Source organism: Cyclopterus lumpus, chromosome 1 (assembly GCF_009769545.1).
Source record: "Cyclopterus lumpus isolate fCycLum1 chromosome 1, fCycLum1.pri, whole genome shotgun sequence".
Taxonomy (NCBI): Eukaryota; Metazoa; Chordata; class Actinopteri; order Perciformes; family Cyclopteridae; genus Cyclopterus; species Cyclopterus lumpus.
In genome coordinates, this window is record NC_046966.1 from 23,012,133 (window position 1) to 23,025,721 (window position 13,589).

The 13,589-nt window shown below is 41.0% G+C and overlaps 2 pseudogenes; both read left to right on the forward strand.

Annotated features, from left to right (window-relative positions):
- The first annotated feature begins 2,371 nt into the window (after window positions 1-2,371).
- On the forward strand, window positions 2,372-4,030 carry LOC117732757 (annotated as a pseudogene).
- A 789-nt stretch (window positions 4,031-4,819) lies between these two features.
- On the forward strand, window positions 4,820-6,521 carry LOC117733026 (annotated as a pseudogene).
- The last annotated feature ends 7,068 nt before the right edge of the window (window positions 6,522-13,589 follow it).

Sequence of the window (13,589 nt, forward strand, 5' to 3'; positions counted from 1 at the left end):
AACTGAAAACTATTCCATTGTCAAACAACACTATTTCAAGGCGTATCGGTGACCTCTCTGCAGACATGGAAGAGCAGCTTATTGAAAAGATGAAAGATGGTTGTTTTGCTCTGCAGATGGATGAGGCAACGGACAGCAGTAAAGACAGTTTGTTAATAGCATATGTCAGGTATATTGATGCGGAAGAAATAAAGGAGGATTTGCTTTTCTGCAAATATATACCAAACAGGGCCACTGCAGAAGAACTTTTTTAAATAATTGACGCCTATTTGAAAGAGGCAGATCTGAAGTGGGAGAACTGCGTGGGAGTCTGCACAGACGGGGCTCAGGCGATGGCTGGGAAACGCAACGGACTGCAAGCTCTTATCAGGCGCGTCTCTCCCAAAGCACAGTGGACACACTGCCTCCTTCACAGAGAGGCACTTGCCTCCAAAGAGCTAAGTCCCGAACTGAACTCAGTGTTGACAGATGTCATCACAACAGTCAACTAAAAACCAGACCCCTGAAATCCAGGATTCTAACATCAATATGTGAAGAAATGGGATCCGAGCACACAGCTCTGTTGTGGCATAGTGAGTCTAGATGGCTTTCACGAGGGAAGGTACTGTCCAGGGTTTTTGAGCTGAGGGATGAGATTAGAGTGCTCTTGACTGAAGAAGGGAATGACCTTGCCCACAAGTTTCATGATGAAAACTTCTTACAGAAGCTTGCCTATCTCAGTGATATATTTCAGAAGCTCAATGGACGGAATTTACAGTTGCAAGGCACCAACACTCATCTTCCACAGCTCACAGACAAAATAACATCTTTTACAAAAAAACTGAATATGTGGGAGAGAAGGCTTGCAGAGGGGAGTGTGGACTCCTTTGAAAACCTGAATGCATTCCTAGAAAACAATGAGCTGGAAAATACAATTATTCCATGTATGAAGGCTCATATCTCAGCCCTGCAAAAGCACTTTCACAAGTACTTCCCTGAGGATTCTGCCAAATATGACTGGTTACGAGACCCCTTTCAAGCAACTGCACCTGCAGACCTCAGTACCACAGAGGAAGAGCAGTACATTGACATAACATCTGACTCAACAAGGAGACTACAGTTCACATCCAATTCACTGGCTGTGTTTTGGATTGGAGTGGAGAAAGACTACCCACTACTAGGCCAAAGAGCTATGGGCATACTGTTGCCTTTTGCCACATCCTATTTATGTGAAACAGGGTTTTCTGCAGTTGCTGCAATGAAGACCAAATACAGATCAAAGTTGAACATTGAGAATGAACTGAGAGTAGCTATCTCCAACCAGCAACCCCGCTTTGACAAAATCTGTAAAGCAAAGCAAGCCCACACTAGTCACTGATTGATATATATGAATAGGAATATACATAGGAATATGATCACAAAATAATATGGTCCATGTAGACCTGCACACCTTGTTCATAATTGTGTTATTTTATTGTTTGAGAAAACCTGCTGTTCAATGTGAGGAAATACAGTATATGTTGTTTGCACTTTGTTTGAAATTAAGTTAATTGTATTTACAAATTATTTTATATATTTTTTATTTGATATATATTTTATTATTGCTATTTTTTTCCCCAGTTAAACAAACTGAAGAATAAACTGTGAAGTGATATGTACTTATTTTAGAAAGAAATACAAATATGTTATACAGTTCATGCATTATAATGCAATTCATTAAAAACCAAGAAAAATTTGTCTCTGCTTTTCTCTCAGAGACAATTCAAAGTGACGTCATCAGGTTTTTGTCAACAACACAACGGAGTCTCTTCCAAACACTGGTGAGTACATCTGATCATATTTACACCTTTAATAACCAGGATGAACACAACACTTTACCTTTACTCAGGCAGGAAGTTCCTCTCTTATCACTTCATACCTGATGAATTATTAACAATATAACTATGGCCGTCTGTCCAAAGTCCCACTACACAGAAACTCACTTTAACAGCTTTAAACTGTCTCAGGAGGACTTTAGTAACTAGGAACTGAATCTGTGGTTTTAAGTTCAGTCTCACTCCGACTTTCCTGCTTTTGTTACTGTTCATGGATCACTTCCTCTATTTCCTCTAGTAGTTTCACAATAAGAGTTTTCTACCAGGCTTTTATTGTGAAGCAGCAGGAGGAAATGTGATGTGTTTGTCATCACGTCAGCAGCTTTGTTGTCAGTGCTGTTCTTTAACTCACATTGGACTCATTCTGTGCTGCTTTGCAAGAGGAGCAAGGTTGAGTCTGTCGGCACCACTTTGATCCGGGTTGTTTACTCAAAAGTTAAAAAGATATAAAAAGAATCACACGTTTCCTTTTTTTAAACAAATAATTAATCTATTTATTATTATTATTTTCTTCCACAATGTGTGTAGATATGGCTTCTTCAAACTTTCTGCCATCTGAAGATCAGTTCCTGTGCTCCGTCTGTCTGGATGTGTTCACTGATCCAGTCACCACACCATGTGGACATAACTTCTGCAAGAAGTGCATCAATGATTACTGGACTACCAACAACTAGAACATGTGTCCAATGTGTAAAAAGGTTTTCATCTCCAGACCTGAGCTGCTCGTCAACACTTTGTTCTCTGAGATGGTTTCTCAGTTCAGACAGTCGGCTCAACAGAAAGCCAGCAGCAGCAGCTCAGAGCAACAAGAGTCCAAACCAGGAGAAGTTCCCTGTGACGTCTGCACTGGAACCAAACTGAAGGCCCTGAAGTCCTGCCTGGTGTGTCTGGCCTCCTACTGTGAGACTCACCTGGAGCCTCATCTGACAATGTCAGGCCTGAAGAGACATCAGCTGATGGACCCTGTGGAGAACCTGGAAGACAGGATGTGTACGAAGCATGATAAACCTCTGGAGCTGTTCTGTAGGACCGACCAGACGTGTGTCTGCATGCTCTGCACTGTGTTAGACCACAAGATGCACAAGTTTGTTCCTCTGAAGGAAGAATATGAAGGAAAGAAGGTCGAGCTGGAGAAGACAGAGGCTGAACTTCAGGAGATGATCCAGAAGAGACGACTGAAGATTCAGGAGGTCAAACACAAAGTGGAGCTCAGTGAGGAAGATGCAGACAGAGAGAAAGCAGAAGGTGTTCAGGTCTTCACTCATCTGAAGGAGTCTGTTGAGAGAAAACTGAACGAGCTCATCAATACGATAGAAGAGAAGCAGAGAACAACAAAGAAACAGGCTGAAGACTCCATCAGAGAGCTGGAACAGGAAATCTCTGAGCTGATGAAGAGAAGCACTGAGGTGGAGAAGCTCTCCCTCTCTGAAGACCACCTCCACCTCCTCCAGAGTGTCCAGGCCCTAAACATCCACCATCCACCACCCACCAAGGACTGGTCTGAGGTCAGTGTTCCTCCAGCATCATATGAGGGGACTGTGGTGAGAGCTGTGTCTCAGCTGGAGGAGACTCTCAGTAAAAAGATGAAGAAGCTGGTTGAAGTTGAGCTGAAGAAGGTCCAGAAGTTTGCAGTGGATGTGACTCTTGATCCTGAAACAGCTCATCCTCAACTCATCCTGTCTGCTGACGGGAAACAAGTGAAACATGATGATGTGAAGAAGAATCTCCCAGACAACCCAAAGAGATTTTCTTCTTGTCCTGGTGTCCTAGCAAAGCAGAGTTTCTCTTCAGGCAGATTTTACTTTGAGGTTCAAGTTAAAGGAAAAACTGACTGGGATTTAGGAGTGACCAGAGAGTTGAGCAAAAGGAAGGGACCAATCACACTGAGACCTCAGAAGGGTTACTGGACTATATGGTTGAGAAATGGAAATGAGTATAAAGCTCTTGATGACTCTCCAGTTCTCCTCTCCCTGAAGTCTGGTCCTCAGAAGGTGGGGGTGTTTGTGGACTATGAGGAGGGTCTGGTCTCCTTCTATGACGTAGAAGCTGCAGCTCTCATCTTCTCCTTTACTGGCTGCTCCTTCAAGGAGAAACTCCTCCCATACTTCAGTCCTGAACTTAATGATGGTGGTAAAAACTCTGCACCTCTGATCATCTCTCCTGTTGGAGTAAACTAATCACTCTCTGTGTTATTCAGTGAAGAGAATAAATGTACATATTTTGTGTGAATATCGTGCAGTTTAACTTCACTTTAAAGACACCAAATGCATGAAGCTGAAGTTTGACTTTGAGTAAATCAGCTAAATTAGTTATAGTTCAGATCTATTAAGAGTGAGGCCTATTATATTTATACAGTGTTTACAGAATACATTTTGTGTTATTAATGTTAATAAATAGAATGAATGCAAATGTTTTTTTGGGTGTGAAACGTGGTTTGAATAACTATTAATCACTTTTGCCAACTTTGATTTGTTTTGTGATTATTGGTGAGATGAGTTATGAACCACAGAAACCTGTAAACAATAGTAATGAAAATAAACATGATTTGTTGAATACAAGGCCTGAGTAATGCACTGACTTGAGCATCAAACACTGAACAGAAAAGCCTGTTTTACATACATATATATATATATATATATATATATATATATATATATATATATATATATATATACACACACAAATACAATGTTCTTTGCAATAAACACATTGGTAGTTATGTAGAACTAAAACTATATTATCATGAATTGGAGAGAGTAAAATACATGTTTGGGTTGGTGGTTTGATGAAAGGGTACATCTTAAAAAAAGTAGAGGATGAATGTAAGAAAGTGCTAAATATAATGAGGTCTTTGGTGGAAAGTCAATGGGGGGCAGAGAGAACTGCTTTGAAAGTCATACACATTGGATTAATTAGATCTATATTAGATTATGGATGTGTGGTGTTCAATATCAGGCAATGAGAATATGCACCGGTGCCTTTTAAAACAACCCCAATGGCTGCACTACAGGTGGAAATGGGAGAAATGCTTCTAGAATGAGGAAGAAGGCGGTTAGCATGGAGTTATTGGGCTAATCTACAGGGCCACAGTGAAGAGCATCCACACCATGTGGACATAACTTCTGCAAGAAGTGCATCAATGATTACTGGACTACCAACAACTAGAACATGTGTCCAATGTGTAAAAAGGTTTTCATCTCCAGACCTGAGCTGCTCGTCAACACTTTGTTCTCTGAGATGGTTTCTCAGTTCAGACAGTCGGCTCAACAGAAAGCCAGCAGCAGCAGCTCAGAGCAACAAGAGTCCAAACCAGGAGAAGTTCCCTGTGACGTCTGCACTGGAACCAAACTGAAGGCCCTGAAGTCCTGCCTGGTGTGTCTGGCCTCCTACTGTGAGACTCACCTGGAGCCTCATCTGACAATGTCAGGCCTGAAGAGACATCAGCTGATGGACCCTGTGGAGAACCTGGAAGACAGGATGTGTACGAAGCATGATAAACCTCTGGAGCTGTTCTGTAGGACCGACCAGACGTGTGTCTGCATGCTCTGCACTGTGTTAGACCACAAGATGCACAAGTTTGTTCCTCTGAAGGAAGAATATGAAGGAAAGAAGGTCGAGCTGGAGAAGACAGAGGCTGAACTTCAGGAGATGATCCAGAAGAGACGACTGAAGATTCAGGAGGTCAAACACAAAGTGGAGCTCAGTGAGGAAGATGCAGACAGAGAGAAAGCAGAAGGTGTTCAGGTCTTCACTCATCTGAAGGAGTCTGTTGAGAGAAAACTGAACGAGCTCATCAATACGATAGAAGAGAAGCAGAGAACAACAAAGAAACAGGCTGAAGACTCCATCAGAGAGCTGGAACAGGAAATCTCTGAGCTGATGAAGAGAAGCACTGAGGTGGAGAAGCTCTCCCTCTCTGAAGACCACCTCCACCTCCTCCATAGTGTCCAGGCCCTAAACATCCACCATCCACCACCCACCAAGGACTGGTCTGAGGTCAGTGTTCCTCCAGCATCATATGAGGGGACTGTGGTGAGAGCTGTGTCTCAGCTGGAGGAGACTCTCAGTAAAAAGATGAAGAAGCTGGTTGAATTTGAGCTGAAGAGGGTCCAGAAGTTTGCAGTGGATGTGACTCTTGATCCTGAAACAGCTCATCCTCAACTCATCCTGTCTGCTGACGGGAAACAAGTGAAACATGATGATGTGAAGAAGAATCTCCCAAACAACCCAAAGAGATTTTCTTCTTGTCCTGGTGTCCTAGCAAAGCAGAGTTTCTCTTCAGGCAGATTTTACTTTGAGGTTCAAGTTAAAGGAAAAACTGACTGGGATTTAGGAGTGACCAGAGAGTTGAGCAAAAGGAAGGGACCAATCACACTGAGACCTCAGAAGGGTTACTGGACTATATGGTTGAGAAATGGAAATGAGTATAAAGCTCTTGATGACTCTCCAGTTCTCCTCTCCCTGAAGTCTGGTCCTCAGAAGGTGGGGGTGTTTGTGGACTATGAGGAGGGTCTGGTCTCCTTCTATGACGTAGAAGCTGCAGCTCTCATCTTCTCCTTTACTGGCTGCTCCTTCAAGGAGAAACTCCTCCCATACTTCAGTCCTGAACTTAATGATGGTGGTAAAAACTCTGCACCTCTGATCATCTCTCCTGTTGGAGTAAACTAATCACTCTCTGTGTTATTCAGTGAAGAGAATAAATGTACATATTTTGTGTGAATATCGTGCAGTTTAACTTCACTTTAAAGACACCAAATGCATGAAGCTGAAGTTTGACTTTGAGTAAATCAGCTAAATTAGTTATAGTTCAGATCTATTAAGAGTGAGGCCTATTATATTTATACAGTGTTTACAGAATACATTTTGTGTTATTAATGTTAATAAATAGAATGAATGCAAATGTTTTTTTGGGTGTGAAACGTGGTTTGAATAACTATTAATCACTTTTGCCAACTTTGATTTGTTTTGTGATTATTGGTGAGATGAGTTATGAACCACAGAAACCTGTAAACAATAGTAATGAAAATAAACATGATTTGTTGAATACAAGGCCTGAGTAATGCACTGACTTGAGCATCAAACACTGAACAGAAAAGCCTGTTTTACATACATATATATATATATATATATATATATATATATATATATATATATATATATACACACACAAATACAATGTTCTTTGCAATAAACACATTGGTAGTTATGTAGAACTAAAACTATATTATCATGAATTGGAGAGAGTAAAATACATGTTTGGGTTGGTGGTTTGATGAAAGGGTACATCTTAAAAAAAGTAGAGGATGAATGTAAGAAAGTGCTAAATATAATGAGGTCTTTGGTGGAAAGTCAATGGGGGGCAGAGAGAACTGCTTTGAAAGTCATACACATTGGATTAATTAGATCTATATTAGATTATGGATGTGTGGTGTTCAATATCAGGCAATGAGAATATGCACCGGTGCCTTTTAAAACAACCCCAATGGCTGCACTACAGGTGGAAATGGGAGAAATGCTTCTAGAATGAGGAAGAAGGCGGTTAGCATGGAGTTATTGGGCTAATCTACAGGGCCACAGTGAAGAGCATCCAACACAGGAACCTTTAAAACCTGGCTGGGAAAAGGAGACGATGGAGACCAGAAGCTTTGGATGGACAGAAAGCAGAAGAACTCAACATCGACAAATTAAACATCAGTCCAACAGCTCTATTGCCGGCAATATCGCCGTGGAGCATTTATTGTTAATTAAATATCAAAATAGGTAAAATGATCACGGAGGGATTATCGGTCAATAATGTCAGCACTACAGAGGACAGAGGACAAGAGACATCGAGGGCAATCATTTGTTCAGAGTCCAGTTCATCATTAGCCAGCTCACAGAACAGCCATTCAGACAGTCGACCAGACCTCCTCATTGACGTTATACAGAACTCACATGATGGGTCTGACAGTTGTGTCCCTATGGGAACCAGCACATGTTGGTGACAAAGGAAATTAAATGGCAGATGAAGCTGCAAAACAAAGTATTTACAGTCAACTTGCAGTCAAATCAGGAACCAGAACTATTATTAAAAAGAGGTTGAAGGAAAGGTGGCAGAGGAGGACAGAAAAGAACGATGGTTTTAAAGAGTCCAGAGGAAAGTGGGAGGAATGAGATGTGCAGGAAAGATCAGGAGAGATGAAACAGTGATGTCAAGACAGAGATTTGGACACGCTGGGCTGAACGGTACGCTACAAAAAAAATATGGAAACATGATACAGGCAAATGTGACGATTGTGTAATAATAGAAGACAGTTAACTTGAAACCTTGGGAAGAAATATAATATATATGTAACAGATATTCTGCAAAAAAACTCAAGAAGTAAGTGCTGTCAACTATTTCAGTATCTTAGAATGAATGCTATTATTGAGAGATGTCTGTTGTTTTTTATAATAGTACTGGACATCCTGATCCACACTCCATGCCAGTTGCTGGCGGTAATGCGCCAATAGATCTCAAAAGGAGAAGGAGAAGGCACCTGGAAAAACTCCATTACGCATTCCAGCTCAGCATTATTATCACTTACAATCATTCACATCTCACAGCAGGCAGGATTTAATCAATGACATACACAAAACACTGTTCCGACTTAATCATTTGGGCATTTTGGTATCGTTCGTGTGGGTGCCGGCACATAGAGGGCTAAAGGGAAATGAAGCGCCAGACAAATTATCAAAGCAAGCATTGGAATGTCAGAACGAGACCAACATTTTATTCAGCAAAGCAGAAACTAAATCAATAATCAAAAGAAACATTATTAAAGGGGCAGCACAGTTGGGGCACAGGAAGACATCTTTATGGCAAAGGGAGGATAACCAGAGGAAGCACTGGAGAAGAAAATCTATTAACCAGACTCGACACAAAATAATGACAACAATCACAACACTCTTGGCTTCCAAGGAAAAAGCCTCTATTGTCCATCAAAATCTCAAAATAGTTAAAGGCCTATATGTCAAAACCCTTCTGAAATCCATAACGCATTGCTCACTGAGTTTCCTCTACCCGAGGAGGAGCGGAGAAGGCAGGAAGCATGGTTTCACCCACGGAAAGCTGGCCATGATATATTTATTGAAGAAATATCCACATGGCTGAAGGAAAACGGATTTGTACCGGTGCACCAGCAAATGTCAGCTTCTTTACCACAAAGAGACATAATCATATTTGACGGTGATCCATTGAAGTATATTTCCTTCGTTTGAACTTTTGAACATTGTATTGAAGAAAGAACCAGCAGTTATCAAGATTGTGTGTATTTTCTTGAGCAATACACCAGGGGGCAGCCTGGAGAGCTGGTACGAAGCTGCCTCCATATGACACCACAACAAGGACATCAAAGAGCTAAAGGACTTTTGAAAGAACACTTTGGAAATGAACACCAAATAGCAATATATGGATAAAGCATTTGGATGTCCTGTTGTTAAGACCGGGGATGTTCAGACACGGCAGAAGTTGAACATTACCGTCATAATGAAGTGGCCATATAAGTTGGAAAGATGGAGGTCTGCAGCTTGCGAGGTAGAAGAACGGCCACAGAGCCCTGTTCCCAGATATGGTGAACCTTCTGGAGCAGCAAGTCAAAATCTTGTCGCATCCACTTTTTGGGATATTTCCCATGCCCAATCAAACACCTTAATAACAGCTATAAATAGGAGCTCTCAGGTTGACCACGGGGGGCAGTGTGTATCAGTGTGGCAGGTAGTTTATATATGGGGCACAGGTGCAACCAACAGATGTAATGATGCACGGGTAACCGCAAACAAGACACACCAGAGGGAGACCGGGAAACTAATAGATATCAAGTTGTATTGTCAGTTGTGAACTGTAATTAAACGGGAACATCACCCAAAGATACGAACGGCCTGGGATCTCTTTGTGAAAGCGAGTAAGGAACAGGATCTTCTCCCCCAGCCGAGTGGGGGGGTACGGGGGTGGCTAGTCAAACTTTGCAGAGAGACGGTTCACATAATGTATTATGATTTGAAGTTCATGATGATGATGATGAGAAGTTTAAATCTTTCAGCTGCATCATTCCAACAAGAAAATCATCTTGAAAGGGCTTTTCTTTTTTAGGCAAACCTGAATTGTTTCATTTGTGCTGTGTGCCATCTTCATTTCCTCTTAACCAGTAACATATATCGTGGATATTAACACAATTGACCAAATCTTGCCTTTTATTTTAACACCAAAATGATTCAAATCGACTTTGTGGTTGCAGAGATACACCCTTAAAAATAGGTCTGTTTGTAAAAGGTTAACACACAGATGTGTTATCGATCTTCTCTTCAAACACTTGGCGTGAACGGTTCCATTAATGCTGCGTTCGTATCATATCTGTTTATTGTAAAGATGTAAAAAATCCAAGTTATTTTTGTGTAGTAATACGGAGGTGCCTGAAGAACCACACGGGTACGGACTCCTCACATCGGCATTAGTTTGTCCAAGTTAATTAAACTCAAATTTAATGCATTTATTTTTATGTTAATGCAACACATTTTGAACTCAAAACGACTTTTGAAATCACGAGTCGTCTGATGTGAACCCTCCAAAGTCAAAAGCCTGTTTATTTCCTGTGGGACATCGCAAGGCATTGTGGGATTCCAGGCAATGCAGGACAGACCGGCCACGAGAAACTTGAAGGGTTGAACGTGGCAACATGTTTACTTGATTCTTAACTTCTAACTTTATTTAGCCTGAAACATGTTTCAAAGAGAAAGTGAAGCAGCAGCAGGACAAGAGGTTCAGTCTTTACCTGCTGTGAAGATCTTTACTGGAGTTTCTAGGATGTCTCTTTTGTTCCTAGTTCACAGGAACAGAAATAAAGACACAACCTGCTGGAAAACGTTGTAGGAAGCTGATTTTTAAATGTTTGCTAACTAGAAGCTACTTTCTAAACCGCGATGACACAGCGACCAGCAAGAAGTGGAGGAGGCGTAAATGAATGGTTTCACTTCAGCTCCATCATGTGCTTCCTGCAGTTGTACTGTCTTTCATTTAATAAGAGTTCCCTTTGTGATGTGTTCAGGGGAATCAGCAAGACGTCCTACATTTGAATCACACGCATTGGTTCAACTCGTACAGAACTCGTGTCCTCGGCAGGCTTTGGGGTGTACGGGAGAGACAACTGGGACAAAGGAGATGAGGGTCATGTGACTGATGGAGCCCAATAGCCAGATTACTCCGTGTGGGTCAGAGGGAGGAAAAGGAGATCTCCAAAAAGATCTGGAGATCTCTGCTCTTTCTTTCCTTGTAAACAGAGTCCTGCTGCCTACATGTAAACTGCCCGTTGAGCACAAACATGTCTGAACGACGGCACGTTTGGACCTCCAGAAAACGTCTTTAGAGGAGCCAGAAAGACTTTATTTGATCTTTGTTCCCTCTCTCACACACACACACACACACACCTGTGTAAACACCTGTTTACAGCCCCACATATAACGTTGTAGACATTTTAAACTTCAAATAAATAAATCAGGTGTTTGTTATGGGAACCCATCTCTCTCCCGTGCTCATGTGCCCATCCCCCCACGTGAACCACACCTTCCAGACTAAACAATGCTTCACATCTTCTCACTTTCTCCCTAAATAAACCTTTATTTGTACTTTGCTCTCATTTCACTCTGTGAACACAAAGAAGAGGCGACTGATGAGGAGAATCTCTGTCAGAGAGGCTCTGGACTGAATTTATCGATCCATTTTCAGTGTCTATTCTTTGTATATTCACAGCAGATATCCATGTAAACCACTAGTCTGAGACATTTACAGCTTGTGTTTCAATAACCATATTGATTTAGGGTCATGTGCCTCCCATTCTAATACATTGTTCAATTCTATTGAACAATAATACAATTGAAAGTTTGTTACTGCTAGAGCCCTATTTCTATCATCTCATTTTAGGACGGTTGTTTTTTCCAAATAAACTCAGATATGGTCCTTTGCAGATCTTTAATCAATCTACTTGGGATGTCGTTAGGTATCATTTGCAAGGGGTACAACATTCTAGGGAGTATATTAATTTTAATAGCAGCTATCCGTCCGAGCTAAGAAATTAATCCATTTTAATGTGTTTCAGGATAGGAGACAGATTCATCTTCACCAGATCTTCCAGTTGGTAGGAGATATGGATTCCCAGATATTTAAAGCCATAGAGAGACAATTTAAATGGAGATCTTATGCTGTTATCTGGGTCTCTACTGCCTCCAAGTGGTAGGTCAGTAGATTTACACAACTTATAAATGTATTACCCAGAGAATAACTTCCAAAAAGTTGAACATATATTTTCCTTTGATTCCATCAACCGCGTTCACAGCGTCTTAAGGAGACCACCAGAGATTCTAGGGGTTTGTTTTTGGGGTATTGAATGACCTTCAATAAACGCCTCACATTAGTATAAGAATGACGACCTTGAACAAATCCTGTTTGATGGTGGGGAGGATAGGGTCGAGTCTTTTAGATAAAAGTTTGGACATTTTCTTGTTTTCCACACATTGCCAACTAATTGGTCTTGTTAGGTTGTAGTGGATTTTATATATATTTGCACATGTAGATAAGAGAAGTTTATGTTTTAAATTAATACATAAAGAAAGATATGATAATTAATTTGGGATATTATGAGGAATATTCTGGAGGAATGTATTATGAAACATAAGAGAGGATCACTGTTTTATTATTCTGTTTTAATGACAAATGTAATGATTAACTGTATGATGCATGAGAATGAATGAATGTTTTATTGTTTAGACAATAGTTAAAATGGATGCCGATTGAAATCTAATGTGTTGCTTTTATTCGGAAGGCAGGATAATAGGGTTTTATTGTGAAGGGGAACTTCTTGTCCTTGACTGGAAGAGTGAGCTTTGACCTCGCCTGTTTACTAATTGGCTTAGCGAACAGAACTGCGGCATCCTTTGAACTGACCAATGGAACTAACCTTTAGGTGTGAATTCATTTGCATGACCATACTAACGACCGAGCATTTGTTCTGGGGACATGGTTCTACTGGTCTGGAGACTCGAGACAGCCCCGGTCTGTGGCTCCCTGGGAGCTGCACTCCGTCTGTGGAGAGTTCCTCCTTTCTGGCCCCACGATCGTGAACGCTACATGAGTATTATCTTTGCCATTAAATATTGTTAAACTTTAACTCGAATCCTGAATTTCCTGCGGCCACGGGACCCGGAGCTTTGAACACGAATCTTACAGTCTCTATGAGGAAGGATCCTCTGGGTTTTTACCTGGCTTTGGTATTAAGGTAATTGCAGCCGTCTGTGTTGATTCAGGTAGTTTATGATTCAAGAAGGAGTATTTATACATTTTACTGAAGAGAGGTATACAAATATCTTTGAAGTCTTTATATATTTCTGGAGGAAAACCATCTGGTCTGCTTCACCAGAGGAGATGTCATCGATAGCTTCCTGTATCTCTACAAATGTAAATTAGCTTATTCAAAGCCTGTTGTTGCTCATTCATTTGTGGAAGGTTTAATGTTCCAAGTAGTTTATTTAAGAGTCACTTTTATGTATTTCTGATGTATATAGTAATTTGTAATAATTGGTAAATATGGCATTAATCTCCTCGGATTTAAAACAATGGAGGCAAAAAGCCAGACTCCTCTGTGAGTCACAGGGAGGTAAAGGTGAGGTTTTCACCCACAGAGCTGCAGGTAAGAGGCGGAGCCACACGGAAGAGGCGGAGCCACACTT